Genomic DNA, 14,613 nt, shown 5'->3' on the forward strand with positions numbered 1-14,613 from the left:
TTGTGTGATTGTTCCTGTTCTGGAATGCCAGTAATTCATATGTTATTCCTCTTCATGTTATCCAACATGAATCTTAGGACTTCTTAAGATTTTTTTTTTACCCTTTTTTGTGTTTGCTCTTCTATCATAGTAGTGTTGAGAGATCGATCTTCTAGCTCACTAGTTCTGGCTTCTATCTCTTCATTTCTACTCCTTTGCCCTTTCAGTGTATTATCTATTTCTGATATTCTATTATTATTCATTTGGACCTCTTTCTGTAGGTTTTGAATTGTTTCCAATGCTGTATTTATCTTATTTGATTGTTCCTGTAGCGCTTTCCTGACTCCTTCCTTATTTTCCTCAACTCCATTATATAGTGTTTTGATACCTTTTATAATCATTTTTCTGAATTCCTTCTCAGGTTTTTCCAAAGCCTGCCCATCTTCCAGTATGGAGTGTAGGTCTACTTCTAGCTCATTTGCCTCAGTCACTTTATCTCATTTCTGGACATGTGTAGATATGGTCATCTGCTTCTGTTTTTGGGGCATATTCTGAGGTTGTCTGTGGCCTTAATACTTAGATAGGTGTGTATTTTGGTATTTTTTATGCTTTCTGATTGCCTCCAGGTAGATGTGATCAGGAAATGGGCCTTTGCACTGTTCTTCTTGAGAAATATTAAGATGCCATTGTTTGTTGTTTTGACATAACTTAGGATTTAATTTTCAGCCTGTTTCCTTTTTTGTATGCCTTTCCTGCTCCACAATCCCCATTCAGGCCCTTTTTCTAGTTATAAACAGTTCAGGGCCAGCTGTGGCCGTTTGGTTTTAAGTGGAAACTGTCTCTTTAAATTTTGATGATCTCTGTGCGCATGTGTAGTAGAACCCTCGAGGGTGGGGCTGGGGTGTCCACTAGCTCAGGTACCCCTGTAGCCACCAGAATGGAGGTGCGCAGACAGCAAGGGACCGATGAACAGATACCAAAAGAAAAGAATGTCCACACCTTTATCTCCGCGGTTCTGTCAGGCGTCCGTGGCTGCTCTGATCCTTCCTCTGCTTGGTGTCACCCAAAATGGCGGCTCCTGGAGCAGTTGAGCATCTTGAATTAGAAAGCAATGGATTTCTTGCTTCTGCTACAAATTCCCCTAGCTGTAAGTCTTCCAACCTTAAATATTCCTTTATATGTGGTTCAGAATTCTGGGACCATCCCCTGAGCCTGCTTGGTCCTGTATTCCATGTTGTTGCTGACAGAGCTCCTTACTGCACTTGCACCTGATCTGCCATCTTGTTTGTTCCTCACCAAGACTGCAAATCTTGTTTCCAAGGAGATGTTGGTGGGTTTGAACTTCCGGCTTTGTTAGCAGTCCAGTGCTTATTCTACAGCTTTATTACTGACCTGATTTTGCAACTGTAGAAATAGAGACCTTTGCCTTCATTGACCAGAAAGTGTCTCATTTGGGTGATGTGTGCCTTGTAACTTACTTCACTACCGATCTTATTGCTGTGGACTCCGTGTCATAGCATCCCTGTATGAGAGAGTTGTTGTTGTTATGTGCCATGGAGTCGATTCTGAATCATAGCAACCCAATTCTGGGTTTGTGAGGCTGTAAATCTTTATGGGAGCAGAAAGCTTCATCTTTCTCCAGTGGAACAGCTGACCTTGTGGTTTGCAGCCCCATTCTAACCACTACACTACCAGAGCTTCCCTATACGATTTTCAAGGAGTCCTGGTGTGGCGGTATAGGATAAGCGATGAATTTCTCACCACAAGGTCAGAGGTTAAACCCCACCTGCTGATCTTTGAAAACCCTCCCAAGGCACTTAATAATAACTGTCTTTACAGAAACTAACTGCCGCGTTTTTCTTCCATGAAGGGGCTTGTTGGGGTTTTGGAGTCAGTTCTGACTCTTAGTGAAGTTATGCACAATATAAGGAAACACTGCCCAGTCCTGTGCCATCCTCACAATCGTTAGCGCTTGCGCAAATTGCTGGTGCCACTTTGTCAGTCCATCTTGTTGAGGGTCATCCATTTTTCCCTAACCCTCCACTTTACCAAGCATGATGTCCTTCTCCAGGGACAGGCCCCTTCTGATAACATGTCTGAAGTAAGAGATGAAGCCTTGCCATCCTGGCTTCTAAGGAGAATTCTGATTGTACTTCCAGCACAGATTTTGTTGTTTCTCTGGCCGGCCGTGGTTCTTTGAATAATCATCACCAGTACCACAAGTTAATGCATCTGTCTTCCTTTTTCAGTGTCCAACTTTAACATACGTATGAACCTGTTGAAAATACCATGGCTTGGATCAGGCAGGCACACATTAATTCTCAAACTGATGTCTTCTCTTGAACATTTTCAAGAGGTCTTATGTAGCAGATTTGCCTAATGCATCATTTGATTTTTTTTTTTTTACCTTTTTATTGTGAATTGAGTGAAGGATTACAGACATCATCAGTTTTACATTCAACAAATCGTACACTTTGTTTTATCTCAATAATTACAATCCCCTCCATGCAACAACAGTTATCCCACTCCTCCCTGTGGTTCCTGTTTGCATTCCACCCACCTTCCTAGCCCTTCTCAACTTTGCACTTAGGCAAATGTTATACATTTGATTTTGAAAAATTGACCATTCCATGGTGAGCATATCTTGTTAGTGTTGTTGTCCCCTCACTATAAACCTATCTACTGCTTGGCTGAAAATTGGGCCATGACAGGGAGGTCCTTGCAAGACCTAGGGTGGTCAAGGGTCATAGTCTCAGGTTCCTACCTTTGCTTTCTCACTAGGAAACCCACTATTTTTTTTTCTTTTATTTTTTGATTAAATATTAAATAACTTTGAGTTTTGTTCCACATTTTTCTGCCTCTCTATCTGGGACCCTTTAATGGGACCCCTATTAGGGCAGTTGGTAGTGGTAGCCAGGCACTGTCTCAGAGTTGTGAAGACTGATATTTACATGTTCCATTGGTCCATTGGACTAATTGATTCCAAGCCTCTTTATGTTTTATCACTTTTCTTTCTTCCGCACATGGGGAGACCAGTAGCTGTACCTTACGTGGCCACTTGTGAGTTTCAAGATCCTGGACACTACTTACCCAAGCAGGATGTCAAACATTGTCTTTGTGAAGTGTGTTATGCCAATTGACCAAGATGTCACTTGAAACTATGGTTCTGAGTCCCCAGGCCTATCAACTCATGTTTGCTAATATCTAGGAAGTTTTCATCATTTTGCTCACTGTCCTGGTGTGGCACTGTGGGCTAATGCGCTGGATTGTATAGTCATTTGAACCACAAGGTCGGTGGTTCAAGCTCACCAGATGCTCCTCAGAAACCCTATACAGGGTCACTGTGGGTTGGAATTGACTCAACGGCACTTAACAACAACAACAATAATGCTCCACCACATTCATAGTTTGTTTGCAGGAAAAGTAAATACTCATGTACAAATACCCTGACAAACTCTTGCATATTTGTAGGATGTATAAGTATATCTATACCCCACTTGTCCTTCCTTACCCATTCAGCCTCTGTCTCAAATGTTCCCAGATTGTGTATATATCACTATATCTATCCCCTTTATTTAGCCCATGCATACCTCCCTATGACTTCACCTATTTGCAGCATTCTTCTGCTTCCCTGCATCTTCTTACATGTTGCCCTTCCCCTTTGTGTACATGGCCCTTCCTATCATCCCAACTAATGTGTGTCTACCCTCAAGTCAGTGAACTACTCTCCCCTCCCTCCCACCTTCCTCTGGTATGGAAACCTTTTCCTAAGCTTACAATAATTGTTGACAGTATTTGTCCTTCTGTGATTGACTAATTTCACTCAGCATAATGTTCTCTAGGTTCATCCATGTGATGAGGTGTTTCTCAGCTTCATCATCATTCTTCAGCGTTGCATAGTTTTCCATTGTGTGTTATGTACCAGAGTTTGTTTATCCATTCGTCCATTGTCTCTATCTTTTTGTTTTTGTGAATAGTACTTTGATGAACACCAGTGTGCATGTATCTACTTGTGTTCTGACTTGTGGATATATACCAAGTAGAGGGATTGCTGGGTTATAAAGTATTTCTATTTCCAACTTTCTGAGGAAGCACTATACTATTTTCCAGAGTGGTTGAACCACTTTACAGTCCCACCAGCAATGCAGGACAGTCCCAGGTTCTCCACATCCTCACCAGCATCTGTTGTTTTCTGTTTGTTTTAAACTTTGCTGTTAATGTAGGTGTTGTTGTTGTTATGTGCTGTGGAGTTGGTTTTGACTCATAGCGACCCTGTACAGTGTTTCGGAGGCTATAAATCTTTACAGGAGCAGAAAACCTCATCTTTCTCTCGAAGAACAGCTGGTAGTTTTGAACTGCTGACCGTGAGATTAGCAGCCCAATTAGTAACCACTATGCTAATCTCATTGTTGTTTTGACTTGCATCTCTCTGGTGTGGCACCATAGGATAAGCACTGTACCTCAAGATCAGTTTGAACTGCAAGGTCGGTGGTTCAAACTTACCAGCTGCTCCTGGGAAACTCCTATACAGGTTTATTATGATTCGGAACCGACTTGATGGCACACAACAACAATAACAAATGGCTAATGAATCCCAGTGTGGCATTGTGAGTTAATGTGCTAGGCTGCAAAGTTCATTTGAACCTCAAGGTCAGTGGTTCAATGTCACCAGCTGCTCCTCGGAGACCCTATACAGGGGTCACTATGGGTCGGAACCAACTCAATGTACTTAACAACAACAATGGCTAATGATGTTGAACATTTCTTTAAATGTTGCTGTCTGAATGTCTTCCTTGGTGAAGTGTCTGTCTATATCCTATGCCCATTTTTTAATGGGATGGTTTGTCTTTATTTTGTAGGGGTGTTGTAATTTTCTATGAATTTTAGATATTAATCCCTTGTCTGATACATTGTTACAACACAATTTTTCCCAGTTTGTGGGCTCCCTTTTTACTCTTTTGTTGAAATCTTTTGATGCACTTAAGTTTCTAATTTTAGGAGGTCTCAGTCATGTATTTTGTCTCCTAGTGTTTGTCTGTTTTTTGTAATGTTTGATAGTGAATGTATGCCATGTGTTAGAGCCCCAAATGTGACCCTAGTTTTCATTGATGATCTTCATAGTTCTAGTTTTTATATTTAGATCGTTAATTCATGTTGAGTTTGGTTTTGTATATGGTGTAAGATATTAAGTGCCATCGAGTCAGTTCCGATCCATAGCGACCCTGTATGGGGTTTCCAGGGAGCAGCTGATGAGCTTGAACTACTGACCTTGCGGTTCAAACAGCTTTGCAGTCTGGCACATTAACCCACAGTGCCACACCAGGACTCCAGTGTAAGATACGGGTCTTGTTTTAGTCTTCTGCAAATGGATTTCCAGTTTTACCAGCACCACTTGCTGAAGAGACTCTCTCTTCCCCATTTAATGTGTTTTGGTCCTTTGTCAAAGATCAGTTGACTGTATATGGATGGATTTGCTTTAGGGTTTTCAATTCTGTTCCATTATCTATGCATTTTCATTGTACCAGGCTGTTTTGACCACTTGGGCTGTATCATTTGATTTCTTGACTGCTGCTTCCGTGAGTGTTCTTTGTAGATTTAAATAAAATCAAATTTTTGACAACTTCAGTCTTTCCTTTGTTTATCATGATGGTATTTATTGGTCCAGTTGTGAGAATGTTTCTTTTATTTACATTAAGGTACAATTTATACTGGAGTCCTGGTGTGGCACTGTGGGTTAATGCGCCAGACTGCAAAGCCATTTGAACTGCATGGTTGGCGGTTCAAGCTCATAAGCTGCTCCTCGGAAACCCTATACAGGGTCGCTATGGGTTGGAATTGACTTGATGGCACGTAACAACAATCTATACTGAAGGTTGGGTGTGGTCTTTGATCTTCATCAGTAAGCATTTCAAGTCCTCTTAGCTTTTCAGCAAGCAAGGTTGTATCACCTGCATATCACAGATTATTGTATCCTCCAATCCTGATGCCACGTTCCTTTTCATGTAATCCAGTTTCACAGATTATTTGCTCAGGATACAGATTAAACAAGTATAGTGAAAGGATACAACCCTGACACACACATTTTCCTGATTTTAAACCATTCACTATCCCCTTGTTCTGTTCTAACAGCTGCCTCTTGGTCTAGGTACAGTTTCATCATGAGCACAATTAAGTGTTCCGGAATACACATTCTTCACAATGTTATACATAGTTTGTCATCTACATAGTCAAAAGCCTTTGCATAGTCAATAAAACATAAATAAACATATTTCTGGTATTCTGTGCTTTCAGCCAAGATCCATCTGATATCAGCAATGATATCCCTAGTTCCATGACCTCTTCTGAATCTGGCTTGAATTTCTGGCAGTTCCTGTTGATGCCCTGTTCCAGCCGTTTTGAATGATCTTGAGCAAAATTTGACTTGCATGTGATATGATTGACACTGTACAATGACTTGCATATTATGTTGGGTCACAACTCTTTGCAGCGAACACAAATAATGAGAGTCTTCCAAATGTCTTGGCGTAGATCAGTGAGCAATGTTGCATCAGTTTGCTACAAGGTTTCAATTTGTATTCCATCATTATTGTGAATTATATGATAGTTTACATGGGAGAACATTAGTTTTACATTCATTCTATCGTATATAATTTCATTGCCATGATTATAATCCCCTCCATGCATCACCAACCAACCAAAGAGTATATCCTGCAAGCCTGCCCCCCACACTCCTCCCCCAGTCTTCAGCACACAGTCACTCTCCCTCTCTGGATCCAAAGTCCCCAGCTGCTCCATTGCTCCACGTCATCATCTCTGCCTCCATCTCAGGCATCACTGCTTCTCTTGGTAGAGTCCTGCTCTCCACTTTTCTCCATTGATGGTCCTAGGAACCTCCGCTCCTAGACTGGAAAGTTAACCACTCCCTTCCTTGCTATAAAGCATCTACCTTTATATTTCCAACCCTCACGATCAGTCCTGATAACAGTTATTCACTACTGTATCACAAGAGACCCATCTGCATTTCATTTCATCAGCTCCGTCTAGACAGATTGTATACTACTCACTGGAGATTCTGTCTTCCTCCAAGCCCCCTGGCTCTAGGTTCCCTCTTGAAGGCTTGTAAGCCAGTCACTTCTTGCCTTTGTAGCCACCCCCACTCCTCCATTTTGGGTAGCCAATGTCCAAGTTGCCCATCCCTGTCTACTCTGTGTGTGGAGGGGGTGGGAGTGATTCTTGCTGTAAGGATTTGTTCCCTCTTTTGAGCTACTGCAACCATAGGTGTAGGTCAAGTTTATCAAATTGTATCAGATTACTCTTTTTTTCCTCTTCTTTCTTCTTCTGGTTGAGCTCTGATCATCCAGTCATTGAAGCCAGGTTGAGTAGGTATTATCTGCAAGTGTGGGTGTTCTTGTACATATGCCCTCTCTTCTTATCAGTTGGACGTTTCACTCTCCACTAGTCCTCTGTGGCTATGTCACTGACTCTGGGCCCAAGAGTCCCCAGGTCTTGCCACACTGCTAGCCAATCAGGTCTTCACCTGGGTTCACAGAAGTCTACTGGATATTGTAGGGCTTAGCTCGCCATTTCATTGCTGTTTTTCCCTCACTTCCCTTTATTGGTGACAAGCATGGTCACCAATCAGAGCGAGTATTCCCATTGAGTCTTAGTCTTGGAAGGGGGTTTACACTGACTCCACAACACATAACCACCACCACCTTCCGTATGGAGTCCTGGTGGTGCTGTGGGATAAGCATTGTACTGCTAACTACAAGGTTGGGTTCAAACCCATCACACTCCATGGGAGAAAGAAGAGTCTGCCTGTTCTCATATAGATTATAACCTCAGAATGCCTGTAGAAGATCACTATGAGTCAGAATCAACTTGATGGTAGTGGGATTTTTTGGTGTTTTTTTTTTTTTTTAATGGTCTATATAAGCAATCGTTGTTAGGTGCCATTGAATCGGTACCGACTCATAGCAACCCCATGTACAAAAGAATAAAACACTGCCCGGTCTGGGCCAACCTCACAATTGTTGCTCTGCTTGAGCCCATCGATGCTGCCACTTGGTCAATCCATCTCGCTGGGGGTCTTCCTTTTTTTCTCTGACCCTCCACCTTACCAAACACGATATCCTTCTCCAGCGACTGGTCCCTCCTGACACTATGTTCGAAGTCTGAGAGACAAAGTTTGGCCATCCTGGTTCAAGCTCACCAGCTGCTCCTTGGAAACCCTATACAGGGTTGCTATGGGTCGGAACAAACTCGATGGCACTTAATAACAACAATTACGAATTGAGTGATAGTTTACATGAGAGAACATCAGTTTTGCACTCAACCTATCATTGTTTCATAGCACTTATTCCAACACAGATCTGTTGGTTGGTTCTATGGGCAGCCCATGGCACTTTCAATATTTTCCTCCAACACCATTAACTCAAAAGCATCAATTCTTCTACGATCTTCCTTATTGACTGTCCAGCTTTCACATGCATATGAGGTTACTGAAAATACCATGGCTTGGGTCAGGTGCACCTTAGTCCTCAAGCAGATATCTTTGTTCTTCAGCACTTTAAAAAGGTCTTATGAGCAATGTTGTTGTTAAGTACCGTTGAATCGGTTCCGACTCATAGCGACCCTGTACAGGGTCTCCGAGGGTGTAAATCTTTACGGGAGTAGAAAGACTCATCTTTCTCCTGCAGAGCGGCTGGTAGTTTTGAACCGCTGACCTTAAGGTTTGCAGCCCAATTCGTAACCACTATGCTACCAGACAGTCATTATGAGCAATGGGGATATATAAACAAATATCTAATTGTTTATATTATTTTTAAATGGAAGAATAAGTCATAAGCTTTTTTTATAGATATAGATTAAATTATGTCCTCCTAAAATATGTGTTATAAATTTTAACCTCTGTACCTGGAACTATAATCCCCTTTAGGAATGGGTTGCCTTTGTTATGTTAAGATACAGGATTAGTATAGTGTGTATTTTGAGTCAATCCCTATAGAGATATAAAAGAGATTAAATGCAAGTTTGCAAGAAGAGCCAGGGAAGAGAGATGCCAAGCCATGAAGATTACCCAGGAGCAAAAGTTCTGAAGACACAAGGAACTTTCTCCAGAGCCAACAGTGACAGCAAGAAATAGCCCTCTTCTAGAGCCAGTGCTCCAAATTCAGACTTGTAACCTCCCAACCGAAAGTGTGAGAAAATGAATTTCTGCTCATTAATGCCATCCTCTTGTGTTATTTCTGTTATAGCAACAATAGATTATTAAGACAGTTCTGTTTGTGGAATGAAAGTGGTATTTCTGTGAGTATGTCTGGTACAGTCATTATTTCTATAACTCATCTGTCAGTCTGTCATACTCTAGTGGCTTGCATGTTGCTGTGTTGCTGGAAGCGATACCACTGGTATTTCATATACTAGCAGGGTTATGCATGGTGGACAGGCCTGAGCAGAGCTTCCAGACTAAGACAGATTGGGAAGGAGGACCTAACTATCTACTTCTCAAAACAAAATAAAATTGCCCTGTGAAAACCTTATGAATAGTAATGAAACATTGTCTGATATGTCTGACGATGAGCCTTCAGGTTGGAAGATGCTCAAAACACTACTGGGAAAGAGCTGCCGTCTCACAATAGAGTTGATCTGCATGACATGGATGGAACAAGCTTTTGGACCCTTCATTTGATAACGTGATATCACTCAAAATGAGAACAGCTGCAAACATCCACTGACAGTTGGAATGTGGAATTTAGGAAGGTATGAATTTAGTGGATTGAAAGTCATCAAAAATGAAATGGTACACATAAAGATTCATATTCTAGGTGTTGTCGTTAGGTGCTGTTGAGTCAGTTCCAACTCATAGATCCTGTGTCCAGAAGAATGAAACACTGCTGTTCTTGCACCATCCTCACATTTGTTATACTTGAGACCATTGTTGTAATCCTTGTGTCAATCATCTTGTAAGGGTGGACCCTCTTTTTCACTGAACCTCTACCAAGTATGATGTCCTTCAGGGACTGGTACTACCTGATAATATGTCCAAAATAGCTACCATCTGTACTTCTAAGGAACATTCTAGCTGTACTTCTTCCAGGATGTTGTTGTTGTTATGTGCTGTGGAGTCAGTTCCAACTCCTAGCAACCCTGTACAGGGTTTCCGAGGTTGTAAATCTTTATGGGAGCAGAAAGCCCCATCTTTCTCCCACGGAACAGCTGGTAGTTTCAAACTGCCGACCCTGAGGTTAGCAGCCCAATTTGTAACCACTATGTTCTGGCAGTATATAGTATATCCAATATTCTTTTTCAACACCACAATTCAAATGCATCAGCTCTTCTCTGGTATCATAGCCATTAGCTATGTATTGACCATTTTGAATCAGACAACCCTATGGTCTACTATGCAGGAAATGACAAACTGAAGAGGAATGGCATTGCATTCAGCATTAAAAAGAACATTTCAAGGTCTGGCTTGAAGTGCAATGCTGTCAGTGATAGGCTAATATCCATTCCTTTGCCTACAAAGAAGATCAGTTAACGTAACATTCAAATTTTCATACCAATTGCTAATGTCAAAGATGAAGAAATTGATGATTTTTGCCAACTTCTGTGGTCTGAAATTGATCAAAAATGCAATCCAGATGCATTGATAATTATTGGTGATTGGAATGCGAAAGTTGGAAACAAAGATCGGTATTTGGAAAATATGGTCTTGGTGAAAGAAATTATGCTGGAAATTGCATAATAGAGTTTTGCAAGACCAGTGATTTATTCATTTCATATGCCTTTTTTCAACAACATAGACTACAACTATACACTTGCATCTCACCAATGGAATATACAGGAATCAAATTGACTACATCCATAGAGGAGCTCAACAAGACCAGGAGCCGACTATGGAACAGACATCAATTGATCACATGCAAGTTCAAATTGAAGCTGAAGAAAATTAAAATAAGTCCATGAGAGCCAAAATACAACCATGAGTATATCCCACCTGAATTTAGAGACCATCTCAAGAAGAAATTTGATGCATTAGACGCTAATGACCAGAGGAGTTGTGGGATGCCATCAAGAACATCATACATGAAGAAAGCAAAAGGTCATTAACAAGACAGGAAAGAAAGAAAAGATCAAAATGGATTTTAGAAAACTTGAATGTAGAGTAGCAAAAACGAGTGAAAGAATTGATTAAGAGAGCTGAACAGAATATTTCAAAGGGTAGCTGGAGAAGATAAAGTATAATGAAATGTGCAAAGACTTGGAGTTAGAAAACCAAAAGAGAAGAATAAATTCATCATTTCTTGAGCTGAAAGAACTGAAGGTAAAAAAATCAAGACTCAAGACTCAAAAAAATAAAAAATCAATACTCAAGGATTCTATGGGAAAATGGAAGACTCTAAAGATGGATTGATGTAATGGCTGCAACAATGGGCTCAAATATAGCAAAAATTATGAGGATAGGACTAGGTTCTGTTTTCTTCTGTTGTACACAGAGTTGCTAAGAGTCAGAACTGACTTGATGGCACCTAACACTAACAACAAAATGGGCAAAATATTGAACAATGCAGAAAGCATCAAAAGAAAGTGGAATAATATACAGAGTCACGGCACCATTTCAGGACGTAGTATATCATTTGATGGTATTGAAGGAAGAAGTTCAAACTGTTCTGAAGGCAATGGTGAAAACAAGTCTCCAGGAATTGACAGACTATCAACTGAGATATCTCAACAAATGGATGCAGCATTGAAAGTGCTAACTCATCTATGCCAAGACATTTGGAAGCCAGTTGACTTGAAGAGATCCATATTTGTGCCTATTCCAAATAAAGGTGATCCAATATGGAATATGGAAATTATCCAACAATATCATTAATATCACATGCAAGTAAAATTTTGCTGAAGATAATTAAAACAACAACAACAAAAAACAGTTGCAGCAGTACAATGACAAGGAACTGAATGAAACTGAAGCTGGATCCAGAAGTGGATATGGAATAAAGGATATCATTGCTGATGTCAGATGGATCTTGGCTAAAGCAGTGAATACCAAAAAGATGTGTACTTGGGTTTTATTGACTCTGCAAAGGCATTCAGTTGTGGATCATAACCAATTATGGACAACACTGTGAAGGGTGGAATTCCAATATACTTAATTGTGCTCATCTTTGGAACCAAAAGGCAGTCATTAGACTAGAACAAGGAGATACTGTGTGGCTTAAAATCAGGCAAGTTGTGCATCAGGGTTGTATCCTTTCACCATACTTATTCAATCTGTATGCAGAACCAATAATCTGAGAAGCAGACTATATGAAGAAGAATGTGCTATCAGGATTGGAGGATGGCTCATTAACAACCTACAATATGTAGATGATACAACCTTGGACCAATAAGCAACATCATGATAATTGTTAAGGTTTTAATTGACTTAGATCCATACTTAGTGCCCTTGGAAACAGCAGTGAAGAAATCAAATGACCTATTGTTTTGAGCAAATCTGCTGCAAAAGACCTCTTTACAGTGTTAAAAAGCAAAGATGTCACTTTGAGGACTAAGGTCTGCCTGACCCAAGTCATGGTATTTTCAATGGCCTCAATGCATGTGAAAACTGAACAATGAGTAAAGAAGACTGAGGAAGAATTGATGCATTTGGATTATGGTGTTGGCTGATAATAATGAATACACTGTGGACTACTGGAAGAATGAACAAACCTATCTTGAAAGAAGTACAGTCAGAATTCTCTTTAGAAGTAAGGATGGTGAGACTTCATCTCAGGTACTTTGGACATGTTATCTAGAGAGACCAATCCCTGGAGGAAGACATCATCCTTGGAAAACAAAAGTTTCAGTGAAAAAGAGGGAAAAAAAGTGTTAATCCATCAACAAGATGGATTAACACAATGGCAGTCTCAGTGTGTTCAAGCATAGCAAAAATTGTGAGGATGGCTGATGATCGGGCATTGTTTCATTCTATTGTACATAGGATCACTATGAGTGGAGACCAGCTCAAGGGCACCTAACTAATAACAGCAACAGCAATTATCTTTATTTTGGAACCTTGCAAATATTTTGCATGTTTAGAAAATAAAGTTCATTAAAAAGAAAAAAGTGCAGTGTGAAAATTAAAGTCAAATGGAGACTTGTAAAGTTTCATTCAGATCAATTGAAACAGAACAAAAAAACTGAAACAAATGGAAAATGACCATTTATATACAAGTAGTCCTTGACTTCTGATGTAATGGAGTTGTGAGGAATAGTACTATCTTTTTGTTGTTGTTGTTAATAATATGGAATACAATGTTGCAATGCATAATTAGCTTGTGCTATCGTTTTCAAATGTTCACTCATAGATGTTCAAAATACTGATAGATACTGATCATAAAAGGCAATAATAAGGAAAACTTAAATCAAAAGTTCAACTTACGCTGAATTGATTTAGGTCAGAATTAATTTACATCAGAGTTGTCAAAATCGGAACCCTGTTGTAAGAGAAAACAAAAATTCTCTTAACTGAACCAGTAAATGACAACATGGCCAATGGAGAAAAGATTGAAGTTGTCAAAGACTTCATTTTGCTTGGATCCACGATCAACTATCATATAAGCAGCAGTCACAAAATCAAACATGTTGCATTAGGCAAGTCTGCTGCAAAAGATCTTTTTAAAGTATTCAAGAGTGAAGATGTAAGATGAAAGTGAGCTTGACCCAAGCCATGGTATTTTCAATGGCCTCATATACATATATATGGAAGTTGGACAATGAATAAGGAAGACTAGAAGAATTGGTGCATTTGAGTTATGGTCTTGGAGAAGAATGTTAAAAGTATCATGGACTGCCAGGAAGAACCAACAAATCTGTGTTGGAGAAAGTACAGCCAGAATGCTCCCTAGAAGACAGGATGTTGAGACTTTGTCTCTTATACGTCATACATAATGTCAGGAGGGACCAGTCCCTGAAGAAGCACGTCATGTTTGGTAAAGTGGAAGGTCAGCAAAAAAGACACCCAATAAGATGGACTGGCACAGTGGCAGCGGCAATGGGCTCAAGCTTAATTAACAAGGATTGTGAGGATGACCCAGGACCGGGCAGTGTTTTGTTCTGTTGTGCTTAAGGTTGCTATGAATCAGAACTGACTCGAGGGCTCCTAACAACAAACAGCAACCAACCTGTGAAAGCCAGAATCTGTGTAAGGCAGGATCTATTCAGAGACGGAAATGAAATACTGTCCACTAATATAGTATGATTGTTGCTATTGTTAAGTGCCATCAAGTTGGTTCTGACTCAGTTACCCTGTGTAGGATTTCCAAGGAGCAGCTGGTGAGTTTGAACTGCTGATCTTTTGGTTCAAATTGACCTTGAGGTCGAGTGCCTGTCCTGAGGTGCCATATGATATGTAAATGGTAAGATGGCACAGTGTCAAAAACTTGAGAGACCTTGAAAACTAAGGCCCATCCATGGAATTTCAGCTCTCACCGCCTTCCCTGTGTCAGGTTAGTGACACAAAGAAAATAATTTCAAGAAACTTTATAAGAGATATATAGATTATTTATAAATAGGAAAAAGTCTAGCTAGTAGAAACTGTCATTTTGAGAATGAAGGCAGTTTCTGGACTTCTTTAATTAAGGCCAGATT

Source organism: Chrysochloris asiatica, unplaced genomic scaffold, assembly GCF_000296735.1.
Source record: "Chrysochloris asiatica unplaced genomic scaffold, ChrAsi1.0 scaffold00047, whole genome shotgun sequence".
Taxonomy (NCBI): Eukaryota; Metazoa; Chordata; class Mammalia; order Afrosoricida; family Chrysochloridae; genus Chrysochloris; species Chrysochloris asiatica.